Source organism: Arvicanthis niloticus, chromosome 3 (genome assembly GCF_011762505.2).
Source record: "Arvicanthis niloticus isolate mArvNil1 chromosome 3, mArvNil1.pat.X, whole genome shotgun sequence".
Taxonomy (NCBI): domain Eukaryota; kingdom Metazoa; phylum Chordata; class Mammalia; order Rodentia; family Muridae; genus Arvicanthis; species Arvicanthis niloticus.
In genome coordinates, this window is record NC_047660.1 from 67,591,780 (window position 1) to 67,605,763 (window position 13,984).

Genomic DNA, 13,984 nt, shown 5'->3' on the forward strand with positions numbered 1-13,984 from the left:
CAAGCAAAGATAACAATGAAAACTTGGGTTATTTGCCTGTCCCTGGTGACCCTTTAGCTGGACCAAAGCCAGTTTACTTAATTTAGAGCTCCTTGCTAAAATTCCCTTAGGGGAGTGGACACTATCACAGTGATCCATCTCTTGATAAATTTATTTCAAATATCTCATACACTTATTCTCATATTGGAGCAAGAATTCTCTTCTGAACCACAGTCTCTGATCAAAGGAAAGCATACCTTGTTTACTTATTTTTAAATTTATTATAGGAGTCCAAAACTCTCTGTCCACAATTCACCTGTGTGCCATATGCACATAAGCAATCAATATTTATCAAAAGACTATCACATGCCATACATTGAGAAAAAGAATATCTAAGAATAAAAATGTTTAATTACAATAATAATAATCCACGATCTAGTTTTAAACTCTTACTTTATTTTGTAGATGAAGTCATTGAAGCTTAGATAAGTTAAATAATTTGCTGATGATGTTATATCTCACACATGGAAGGACAAAATCTGAATTTGGTTCCTTCTGCTAGAAGAGCTTAAATTCTTAAACATTAAGCTATGCATAATGGATTATATTTGGAGGAGAAAGAAATCAATATTTATTTACTTTTCCCCCTCTTTTTGAAATAGGATTGTGATAGTTAATCTTGATTCTGAACCTGACTGGATCTGGAATAAACTACTCATTCATCTTTTCTAGCCTTTTAGAGACACTCCAAATTTAACACACAAGCCTAAAAATATGAAGCTAGAATATATATACATATACATATGAAAAAAACATGCAGTATTTGATTTTCTGGACTGGTATTATCTCATTCAGGATTGTATTTCCCAGATCATCTAGTTTTGCTGCAAATAGTATAATTTCACTTTTCTATATAGTGGAATAAAATTCTATTACATACAAAACACATATTCATTAGTTAGTAGGCATATAGGCTGTTTTTGTTTCTTAGCTATTGTAAACACAGCAGCAATCAAAAATATCAACCACACTTTAGAGCAGGCTTTATGGCTAAGAATAGTTGACCACTACAAAACAAATTCTATGGTTTGTGTGTGTGTTTGCATGCATGCATTTGTGCCTCTGTGTGTGTGTGTGTGTGTTAGCCTTTTATTTCTTTTGTTTTGGCATTTTTTTTCTTTTTATTTATTCTTCTTTCAAACAATGCATCTGGACCACAGCCTCCCCTCCCTGCACTCCTCCCAGTTTCCCTTCACCTCTTCTCCCCCAGATTCACTGCTCCTCTGTTTTCCTTCAGAAAAGAGCAGATCTGTCAGGGATATCAACTAAATACTGCATAACAAGATGCAATTAAACAATGTGCAAACACTCAATATCAAAGCTGGACAGGGTAACACAGTAGGAGGAAAAGTGTGCCAATACCATGCAAAAGAGTCAGAGATACCCCCACTCCCATTGTTAGGAGTCCTATAAAACCTCCAAGCTACACAACTCTAACATATATGCAGAGGACCAAGCATAGACCCTTTTAGACTCTGTGACTACCACTTCAGTCTATAAGTCCTTATGAGCTCTGCCTAGTTCTGTGGGCTGTGTTCTCCCTCCTAGTGTCCTAGAACCCTCTGTCTCCTACAATCCTTCCTCTACCTTTTCCATGGGTTTTTCTCAACTCTGCCTAATGTTTGGCTGTGGGTTTCTGCATATGTTCCCTTGAGCTGTTGGAGAAAGCCTCTCTAATGACAATTAAGTTAGGCACCGACCCTTGGTCTCTGAGACATACAGCTTCAGGTTCTTGGCTATCCAGGCAGTGCTGGGCATGGGTTCTGTCTTATTACCATGGCCCTCAAGTTAGACTAGTAATTGGTTGGCCACTGCCACAAACTCTGAACCCCCACTGCCACAGCACATCTTTCAAGCAGGACAGGTGGTGGGTAGAAGGTTTTGCATCTGGGGTAGTGTCTTAGTTCCACCACTGGATGCCTTGCTTGATTACAGAAGATAGCTGGTTCAGACTCCATGTCTTCCATCAAAATAGATTTCTTTGTTCATACAATATATTCTGATTTCCTCACAGATCTTTCCCATTCCACCACCAAATCTATAGTGTTTCTTTCTCTGGCTCATTGGAATATAAACAAGAGTCTTAAGAAATATAATTATAAAATAGGCTAAAATAAAAAAAAGAATAGAACAAAACAAACAGAAGAGGAAAAAGACAAAGAAAAGCAAAAGAAACACACATAAACACAAAGACACACATGTTCTCACACAGAACTCCCATAAAAACACAAAACTAGAAAGTATAATATATATGAAAAGCACATGTAAAACAAAAACAAACAAAAGTAACTACAAAGCATTTTGAGACAATATAAATCTCTAAAAATGCTTTTCAGTTGGGACCTGGCCTTAATTGTGGTTTGTATATCCAATAAGAAACTCTTCAATATCTGATTAGATTTCAGGTCCACCTGAGACTAGACAGGACTGGGACCTAGGGGAAAACCAAATTCTACTCTTCTGTTAAGGAAATGTATTGATTAATGTCTCCTAATAGCATTCTGTTATACTCATAGATGAGTGACTTGCTCATCCATCAGCACAGACATCTCCTTCTTCAGTAGATGGGAACAAATGCAGAGACCTTGAGGTGGACAAAGTGCACAGAGTGAAAGACCTTGGAACCCTCAGCCCTAAATGGAATGTCTCCATCAAATCTAACCCTTTAGGGCCCATAATACTGTAGAAAAGGAAGCCTGAGAGGCGTGTGTGTGTGTGTGTGTACAATTTTGACTGTCTTTCACACATAGTAATGTTTTATGGTTCTCAGAGATGGGAAACAACTTAAAGTAGCTCTAGGAAGTTCCTGAAACTGACTATAGTCAATAGGCCCTTCCCTTCCAGAGGAAACAGTAAAGACTATTGAGAGTCAATATTGGTCAAGCCAAGTTGCAAAGAAGTCTCTCAGACCAAAACATCTACCTGGAAGAAGCAGAAATAAGTTGAGCTTTCAGGACGAGGTTCAGATCTGTTGAGTCATTTGGAGAGGATACTCTCAAGTCAAGCACATTCAAACCACCACAGCACTGTAGGAATTTCATGATGTCAATTTTTATTTGTACAATGAATGCCCTAGTTAGTGACCAGAGGGCTATGAAAAAAATGCAATTTTGTATTATGAGAGCATGGAGAATTGTAATTTATAGTGTTTCTTCTTGAACTTGCCTTGGCTAACTTAGTCTTGAAGTATTACTTCAGCATATGCTTTGACGCTCTAAATGTTCAGAAAGGTGTTCAATATTATGTTTTGTATGGCTTCTAAAAGATGAAGTCTTATGGATCTAGGGCTGTTAGAAATTCATCAGTTTGACAAATAAATTTTAACAGATTTATTCATTCAGATGCTGTCACCAGGTCTATACCATAAACTCAGGATTTCCCAAGTGTAGGGCTAAGCCACATTAATCAGGAGTTTATAAAGGCACAGAATACAATGTTACATGCTGCTTTGCAAAAAAAAAAAAAAAAAAAAAAAAACAAAAATGCCTCGCAGGTTTCCTGGTTATTTCCAGCAAAACAAGATTTTGTTTGCAGAAGCAGAAACAATGGTTAACCTTGTTATCTATTATTGTGCATAAACAACAGTTTTGTTCAAGTTAAGACCAGGAAATGACAAAAGTTACAAAAACCCTTATCAGCCCTGAATATTTGGACTTCTCATTTTGATTTATAGTTTCCTTAAGCAGAGTAACATTTAAACATAGAGTTAACCATCACAGTAATTGTAAACATGCAGTCACACAGTAAAATGTAGCCACCAAGGAATGAATTGCAATAACAAAACAAATCACAAAATTATTTCTTTGTAGATATAAAATTAAAAAATGCCAACTACTCATTAGCAGTTCAGTCACACAACACGGTCTTCTATATCTTTATGACTGTTGAATGTGAGGAGTACCTAGGTAGCCCTCCATACATTGGCTGGCTCAGTCAGTGCCACACAGTGGCTGCCTCAGATCCCCTTTTAAAGAGTCCACTGAATCTTTCAGTCATTTCATATGAGTGATTTCTGTTTTAGCCCTTTGTGTTTCCCCCTTGTACTGAGCTCTTGGTTGACTTGGAGGAGACCTCACCAGTATCATCCTCTGGATGGGACAAGAGGAGACATTTCCTGTTGTCACTCAAAGAGTTGTCATTTATCTGTTGGGATTGAGTTAGTACAGTAGTATGGCTTATTAAAGTATATATTTCACTACTCACCAGAAAATGATTGGTGAGAAAAGTTCATGCATTCATCATTTCAAACGAGTTTAAGCCAAATCTTAGAGGTTTGTTTCTGATGTGAAGAAGACAACACTGATAAAATGGATGGCCAAAAAAGGTATCCTAGTTAGTTTTAGCTGTCAACTTGACACCACTGAGAGTCTTTTGAGGGAGTCTTAATTGGGGATTGATCTGGGCAATATCTATGATAAGTTGTTATGATCGATGATTGATGTGGGAGGTTCCAGATCATTGTGGGTGTCACTATCTCTAACAAGGTAAATCTGGGCTGTGTAAGAAAGCTAGCTAAACACATGCCAGTAAGAAAGCCCACTACAAGTCATTCTTGTGTGCATGCTTTATCTACCTTAGTTCCTGCCCTGACCTTCCTCACTGATGGACTGTGACATAAAAGAGTAAGCTAAATAAATATTTTCTTACCTGAGTTGTTTTGATCAGAATGTTTTTATCACAACAATAAAAAACTAAATTAAAACAGAGGATGAATCTCTGGGAATAATTTAAATTAAAAAAAAAAAAGAAGATCTCTTTGACAACTTCATGCAATGTATTTGGATCATGCTGAGTCGCCCAAACTTCTCCCAGTTCAACCCCTATCTACTCACTCACCTAAGGTGTTCTAGCATCCTCTATTTCTCTCTCTCTCTCTCTCTCTCTCTCTCTCTCTCTCTCTTTCTCTCTCTCTCTCTCTCTTTCATCCTCACTCTCTCTCATTTCACCAAATGTAGTTTGTGTTGATCAATTACTCTTGGGTGTGGCATCTACCTTGACATGTTGTAGATATACCAGAAGTCACCCATTAAAAAGAATTGACTTTGCCTTTCTTAGCAGCTAGTAAATACTGGGTCAACTTTTAATAGTATCATTTATTTTTTTTTTTCTATTTTTTCCTGAAAAGTGTGTCGTCTAGGTACAATGTGAGTGATTATGTGTTCAGTGCCTTGAAAGCACCTTAAGTGACAAATGCTTTACAAGGAATCTCGGCTTTTCTGCAGATTTTTTGAGGGAATGGAGCAATGCCTGAATCAGGGAATTTCTTTTGAGATTAACATTTTTATTTCTTCAGAGACCTTTTAGCTGTGTAGGGTAAGGCCTTAACCCAGTTAGGGAAAAGTGTCTACTAACAGATAGTGAATGCCCTAGTCTTGGAATATGACTTGAGACTGTAAGCCTTTGCTGGCATAGTGTCCTGTTCTATTTTAGAAGGGAGAGTCCCTGGTTAAGAAGGTTTAAGATACTGTCCTGATTAAACTGGTTTTTCAGTTTGACACAGAATAGGTCAATTGAGAAGAGGTAACCTCAAATAAGAAACTGACTCTATAAAGGGAGCCCCTAGGTGTGATAGATAACATTACATTTAGACTTACTATGCTTGAAGGACCAAATATCAAAGCCAACCTCTAACATGTGAGCCCCTAGCAGCTCAGCTCTATTTTTTTCCCCAAGATATTGAAGACTAACCTTAAGTTGACTGATCTTTTAAAACTTGCTGTTCTAGTAAGGTAGTAGTTCATAATACTAACAGCTATTTCTGCTTTTGTAATCTAACTTGTTTACTTTGCTCAATGACTAGGATAACTCCGAGACAATATGTTCAAATTAGATCCTGCTGACGCATGCACAGAACACATGTAATCTTGTGAGGTTTGACTGTATAAGACTTGGACTAATAGAACCAGATGCCACACCCAGTGTTCTCTGTTGCAGTCCTGATGCCAGGAGTATCCGGCACTAGTGTTTAAATAAAGATCCTTCTGATTGACACTTATTCATGGTCATGGTGAATCTCTTAGGGATGCCAGACCCACAACAATAGGCAAAATAGTGGCGTTTTTCCTTGATTAATGATTGATGTGGAAATACTAGCCTAATGTGGGTAGTGTCATCTATGGTCGTGGAGTGTATAAAAGAACAAACGGAGCAAACCAGGAGGAGCATGTCTGTAAGCAGTATTCCACCGTGGCTTCTGCTTCAGCTCCTGTTTCCAGGCTCCTACCTTGAGCTCCTTTGATGATAGAATGTATCTGAATTGTAAACTGAAATCAACACTTTCTTCCACAAGTGGCTTTTGTTTCTGATGTTTAACACAGCAGTAGAAACTCTAACAAACACAGACAGACATAGTTTCTGATCAAGTATTCTGCAGTTCTTAAGAACTCTTTTCCTGTAAATAGATGTTTAGGTAACTAACTGGTATTATCTTTTCCCAAGTGGAAGTTCTGGTGACAGGTGTAAAGAACCTTTCATTAGCTAGAAGATGGTAAGTGGAGACTGTTTTGTTTGTTTGTTTGACTGTAGAATCCTGGACAGTAGAAAGCACATTTCTTGGAGAGTTCCCATTTTGTCTTGGCAGATTTCTATCTTAGAATACTGTTGTGGTGCAATATTATTAAAGGTGATTTTATTAGAAATCCGATTTTATTAGAAATCTCTGCCTTCTCTGTTGACCTTCAACAGAGATAGTTCTCTGATCGCCATTTAAGACCTGGAAGTTGCCTTGGAAATGTGACATAGCAGATGAGTCATACGCATTGAGTCAAAGCTTATGTGGCTCCTGGAGCCACCAAACCTCGTTGATGACAGGGCCATCAGATCACCTGATCTTCATCTTTACTTTCAGTGCCTGAGATTCATTGGCTCTCATCAGGCAAAAGGAACAAGACAAAAGAGAGCCAGAAAGGAGCAGAAAGAAAAAGGACACCAGGGAGTCTGTTTTCCATTCTAGGGAATGTCCCTTAAGGGCTGCTAACAAATGCTGTAGGTTTCTCTGTGTTGTATGGCATTTTTCTCCAAAAGGTCATATTGTTAGGATAATAGGATCTTTATTAAGGCCGTCCTCTTCAGTATAAAAATAAACAATAACTGTTACAAAAGGAAATTCTGACCAGCTGAACTGCAAAAAGAAAAGATATTCAGGCAACAGAGTTGCCTGCAAGATATGCAGAGAGCACCAGGGTTGCAGCTTCCAGAGTCCTAAAACAAGCTGGAGTGGTTTTCTTTTGTTTTTGGTTTTGTTGTGGTGGTGGTTTTTGTTTTTATATCTTGGGGATATAGCTGCTTTTGAGTCACCCCTTCTTCTTGTAAGTAATTCCTTATCCTTCCTACTGTTCTAAACTTAATAAAAACTCATTCACTTACCAAATTGTATTTTAGTGCAATTTGGTCTGTCATGGGTTGCTTTTCTGGGGAAAGGACATGTGTGTATATGTAAGGATTTAACTAAATTAATGATGGGACTGTATCCCTCTGTTGGGTGAGAGGTCTATTGTGGTAGGTTTTTCAGCCCCAGGGATTGATTTTCAAGGTGTGTGTGTGTGTGTGTGTGTGTGTGTGTGTGTACATTGAGACAGAAGAGCAGAGTAGTGTATGTTCATGATATAAAAGCTTGTAGGTCATGCATAAGGTAATGGAGTATGGATAATTTTCTGTCAGGGCACCTAGAAATCTTTCAATAATACCCATTTGACATAAGAATGGGGACGGTTCTATTTGAGGAAGTAGAAGTACCATTTTACATTGGTCTGTGTTATGGAATTTTGGCTGATAGAGTCCTGCTGAGTGACTTCATGACATCATCCCACTGGGAAATCCCTCCATTCTTCTCTAGCTACCTATTTTTGGACTCTACCTATTCCTTGTCTCACTTTCATGTTGAGGTCCTTAGTAGTTCACTAGTTTCTGTTCCTGCTTGTGGGGTTCCTCTTTTTCTGCACTGTTATAGCAGCAGTCTTCAGATATTAAAGTTTTGAAGCCCAATTTTGTTCTCCAGGGTAATATCAAAAATGTAAACACCAGGGGCTGGAGACATGGCTCAGCAGTTAAGAGCACTGGTTACTGGCTACTTTTTCATAAGAGTTGGGTTTGATTCCCAGCAGCCACATGATGGCTCACCATTATCTATAACTCTAGTTCCAGGGGATCTGATAACCTCTTCTGGCCTCCATGAGGCACACATTGTAGTACACAGACATACATAAAAGCAAAGTATGTGCACACGTAAACTTAAAACCAAAAGTAGAAATAGAAATATCAGCTTCACTAGTCTATGAATTTTAAATTGTCATATGAAAAGTCGAAGGTACTTGGGCTTTGTTCTAAGTTTCATCTCTAGCCCCGGTTGGAGATTCAAGTAGTATGGCTTTCTCTTTTCCAGTTTCCTATTTCAAACAGCTTTCTCTTATTCTTGTTAGTTTCTTTCTTTTTTCTCTCTCAAACGTCATAAAATTGTTCTCCAAATTCTGTTTGAATCTCTTTCTAATTTCTTTGATTAATGAGACTAAGAACCCAACCCCAAAGGGAATCTGTTTGCTCCCATGAAGTGGTTTAAATAAAAAATTTCCCCCCCTACCCCCAAGTATATTTGAGGACTTGCTCCTCAGTTGGTGACCTTGTGGAAGGGATTAGGAGGTGTGGGCCTGTTAGGAGATGTGTATCACTAGGGGGCAGGATTGAGTTCTTAAAGCCTCCCACCATTCCTAGTGCACTCTCTCTGCCTCCTATTGTGGGTCAAAATGAAAGCTCTTAGCTGCTGCTCAAGCTTCTGGCCACCATGCCTTTGCTCCATCACTATGGATTCTAACCCTCTGAAACCGTAAACCCAATTAAATCTTTCTTTTGTCTGTCTGCTCATCTCATTTACTGATTTGGATAATGGGGTATTTCATATGTAATTTTTACATTATTTCCTCCTACCCAAAGAGTGAAATCTGTTAGTGGAGATGTGTTACCATCAACTCTCTTAAGGGTTAATTCAGTTGGACCAGACAATTATCCCACTAAGGAATCATTCCTAGGAAGACTGATTCTCCCTAAGCCATCCTAAGGAAACGGGAGGGGTAATTATCCCCCTAATGAGACAAAGTACTTTTCCTTCCCAAAGAGCCCTGTCCTCAGTGTAGTCACTTAGCAAGGCATAGCACACAGCTTTATTAAGTCTGCCTGCTTTGCTGAGTTACTCAGAGAAACATAGCTTTGCCTTGCCTTCCTTCTGTCACTGAATCACACTTTCTCTAACACAGTTCCTCACTCTTTCTCTGAAGCTGTCTGTTCTTTTTGCCATGGCCATTTGTCTGAAATTTGACTGTTTGCTTACCCTTACAGCTGAACATGCTGGCCTAAGTAAAGAGGCATTTCCTCCCTGTGTTTCACCCCTCCATCTTCCTCTCAGGCAGCTGCTGAGATTTACTGCTTGCCTTTCCTAGATCTTTTATTTTAAGCTGTAATAGAATTTTCATTTAGCTTCTTTTAATGGTCTGTTCTTAAACTCTTTTTATCAATCAGACTAAGAACCTTAAAAGAGAACCCTGATTTCTTTAGTGATAACATCATCAAATCTGGCGAACTCTTGAGGTTTCTAGTAACAGAATTTCTACAGATCTTGCTGTTTCTTTTTCTTTCTTTCTCTGTAGTTCTTCTCATTTTCTGACTTATGATCATTGGTGATATATTAGTGGATTTTAATTGGTTTTGAGGGTATTTATTGTTTTTTAACATGAATATTTCTTCTTTTCTAGTCGGTAGATTGCATTTCATTTTCAAGTCATTGACTTGTTAACAAATGATGTCATCTGGTTTTATAAATATTTTGAATATGTCAGAATTCACTCAACACTTTTTGATCACAGTATCATACCTGAACACATTTGATTGTGACCATTGCCAACTTCATTAACCTCTCTTACTGCCTTTCCACTTCTGATAACCATTCTTCTTTCAAATTACTTTTATGAGTTTGTCTGACCCACTGCATTTTACTGGGGATGGGTAGTGGGTTATTTGCTGGAGCGTGTACAACCTACCAGTGCAACACTTCTGAAGTAAGAGATGATGTCTCTTTGGCAACTATTAACTGACAAAAAATACTCAGCCAAGCATGCCACCTCATGAGCTCCTTGCTTCTTCCTTTCAGGATAAAACATTGCACGGCCCAGTCTTGTACAAATATTTTTGTCATGGGGTCATAATTTCAGTGGCCATGTTATACACAGGAGACAGCCTTTTACAACACTCCTTGTCTTCCAGCCTTATATTCTTTATGGCCCCTATTCCACAATGGTCCTAGAACCCTGAAGGCATGATACGGATGTCCTGTTTAGGATTGAGCACTCAACAACTGCTTACTCTCAAAACTTTGAGCAGCTCCAAGTCTCTGTATTAGCCCCCATTCTCCACGAAGAGAAATTTCTTGTTCTTCAGGCTGAGAACAACACTAACTCATATAAAATCATATATACTTGAAGTATGTTTGATACCATATCCATTATCAAAACAACAATAGAAGATTTAATGAAGTCAAGGCATATGTTTTAACCAGGTTTATAGTAAGTGTGGGCCTCAAATCCAACAAGAAAGTAATCGGTTATGTTTCCAATAATCATACCACTATTGCACAAGTGGGTTTATCTCACCTAGAAAGTACAGGGTTTGTGACTAGTAAGACTGATGATGACTTTCTTTTCTTCATCTTATCAATTTTCTTCATACCAGTTATGTTTAGATTCATTACTTTAAATTTTGTTTTCTCATCCATTTAATTTAACTAGGGCCATTGGATTGGAGCACGGTGGGGGAGATCATAGGACCTAGGAGAAACTAAAACCTGTTTTTTTTTTTTAGCTGAATTTATATAATACTAAATTGTTTTTTGTTTATGTTTATGTATGTCTTGCTCTTACCCTTAAATAGATAAGTCTCTCTTTCCACTGAACAGTGTGGAATGAAGATATAGTTGCACAGGTGTGGAGAATAAGTGACAGATGAATATCCTATCCAACTATTAGTTGATAGATTTCTAGGTTGGTGACATTGCCTAGCTGTTACAACTAGAAAAGCAATGATCTCTCTATCTCTCTCTCTCTCTCTCTCTCTCTCTCTCTCTCTCTCTCTCTGTGTGTGTGTGTGTGTGTGTGTGTATGTGTGTATGTGTGTGTGTACGTGTGTGTGTGTGTGTGTGTCCACGTCTATGCCTGGAAGTGCTATATTGGGGTCATACGGCAGATGAGTATTGGCTTTTTGAGAAACCTCAAAACCTGTTTCTACAGTGGCTGCACCAGTTTTGACTCCTCTCCCACTGACAGTAAATAAGAATTGCCCTCTCCCCATTATGGCAGCTCTGTTATTCATTTTCTTAATAATAGCCATTCTAACTAGGGAGATGGAAATCTTAAAGTAATTTTAATTTGCATTTTTCTGATAGCTAATGCTTAGCACTTAAAAGTATTTATTAGCTATTTTTATTTCTTCTTTGAAGAACTTTGTTTCCTTCATCCAATTTTAAAAATTGGGTTGTTTTTCTGGATCTTTAAGGTTTTGAACTCTTTTTATATATTCTAGATATTAATCTTCTGTCAAATGTGTAGCTGTCAAAGATTTCCTCCCATTCTGTGGGTTAGTTCTTCCTTTGTTTGCAGAGTTTTTAATTTCATGAGGTCTGATTTAGGAGGTGTTTTTTTTTCTTCATTTCCTGAGCAATTGGAGTCTTATTTTAGAAAGTTTTTTCTATGTCTTTAAAAATAAGTATTACTATTCATGTGTATTTGTCTCTGTATGTCTGAGCATACACATGCACGTGTGGGTACCTGTGGAGATCAGAAGAGGACACTGGATCCTCTAGAGACAGAGTTAGTTATGAACTGCCTGACATGGGTGTTGGTTACTAGTTTCTCATACACAGCCTTTATCATGTGAAGATATGTCTTTCTCATCCCTTGTTTCTCTTAGTATTTTATCATGAAGAGTAATCAGTTTTTGTTAAAGGACTTCTCTGTGACTATTGAGATAATCATATGGTATCTCTCCTTGGGTCTATGTATGTGAGAAATTGCAGTTTTTTTTTCATTTTAGTTATTTTTACTTTGTTTATATGAACGTATTGCATAATTATTTAAAATTGAGACTAATTAATTGTATCATTTCTCCCTTCTCTTTCTTCCTTCCAACTAATCTGATGCAACCTCACTACTATATTTCATATTTATGTCATTTTTATTTTTACCTTTAATAGAAAGTAGATTTTTTCCCCACATATAAATCCTGATTATAGTTTCCCTAAGACAGGGAATTCCTGTTCCTTCCCACAGATCCTCGACTCTAGATTCACCCCACCCCTTTTCTTATTAGAAAACAGACAGGCTTCTAAGGGATAAAAATAAAATGGAATAAAATAAAGCAAAAACTAACCCGTTGGAATTGTACAACACAAACGAGAAGAAGGATAGGATCCCAAGAGAAGACACAAGAAACAAAGATCCATTTGTTTGTCAAGAAGCCGATAAAAACACTAAACTGGAAGCCATAATATATACGAAGAACCTACAGAACAAAAGGAAAGAAGAAAAAATACATGTAAATAAAATAAAAACAATAAGATTTTTTTTTTAAAGAAAAGGCTCTGATGTGACATGATGAGTCAATGACAAGACAATGAATCTCCAAAGATACCACTGACTTTGTTTTCTGTTGGTTGTCTATTGATGGACATGCGACTGACCCTTAAGAACAGTTTTTCCAGTGAGATTTCCTTGGAGGAAAATAAATTTTTATTTTCAAATGGTTATCAATTGTACATTGATCCTGAGTTAGGCAGGGGTGGGGTGTGAGTGGTGGCATGTGTCCACCTCTTTTCATTCTAGAACCCCGTCTGGTGCAGACCTGTGCAGGCACTGTGCATGTTGCCTCAGTCTCTGTACCTTTACATGTGCATTAATCATGATGATTTACAAGGCAAATTAAAAATGGGGTACAGAGCTTAACAGAAAATTCTCAACAGAGGAATCTCAAATGGCCAAGAAACACAAAAAGAAATGTTCAATACCCTTAGCCATTGGAGATATACAAATCAGAACAACTTTGAGACTCTATGTTACACCTGTCAGAATGACTAAGATTAAAAACTCAACTGACATCACATGGGGCTCTCTCTGATTCGAACTCTGTTGCTTGCCTTTGGATCCTTTTCCAATAGCTGGGCTGCGTTGTCTGGCCTCAGTGGGAGAAGATGTACTTAGTCCTATGTGACTTGATTTGCTGGGGGTGGAAGGGTAGGGGGTGGAGTTTGGTACCATAGGGGACTCCCCTTTCTCTGATGAGAAGGGAAGGGGGGAATGGGGAAAAGGAGATGGGAGTATGGGACTGAGAGAGTGGAAGGAAGGAGTCTGTGATCAGGATGTAAATTGAATAAATAAATAAATAAATAAATAAATAAATAAATAAATAATTTAATGCAGATGCTTACAGTCAACTATTGGGACTGAGCACAGGGATCTCTATGGAAGAATAAGGGGAAGGACTGAAGAAGCTGAAGGGGATTGCAGTCCCATAGAAAGAACAACAGTATCAGTTAACCTATCAGCTTACTAGACAGCTCAGAGCTCCTGGAGACCAAAGAGCATATATGGGCTAGTTTGAGGCCCCTGCTACCAATGTAGCAGAGGACTGCTTTGTCTGACCTCAGTGAAAGGGTCAATGCCCCAGAGAAGAGGATGCTAGAAGGGTGAGGTAGGAGTGGGAGCACCCTCTTGAGGCTAAGGGTAGGGTAAATAGGGTGGGGACTCATGGAGGGGGTGTGAGAAGGGAGATAACATTTGAAATGTAAATAAGTAAAATAATTAAAAGAAAAAACCACCGATTCTATAAGAATAAAACAAAATTTTTTATTACATTTATTTATTTATTTATTTATTTATTTATTTATTTATTTATTTATTGTATATGTATAGAC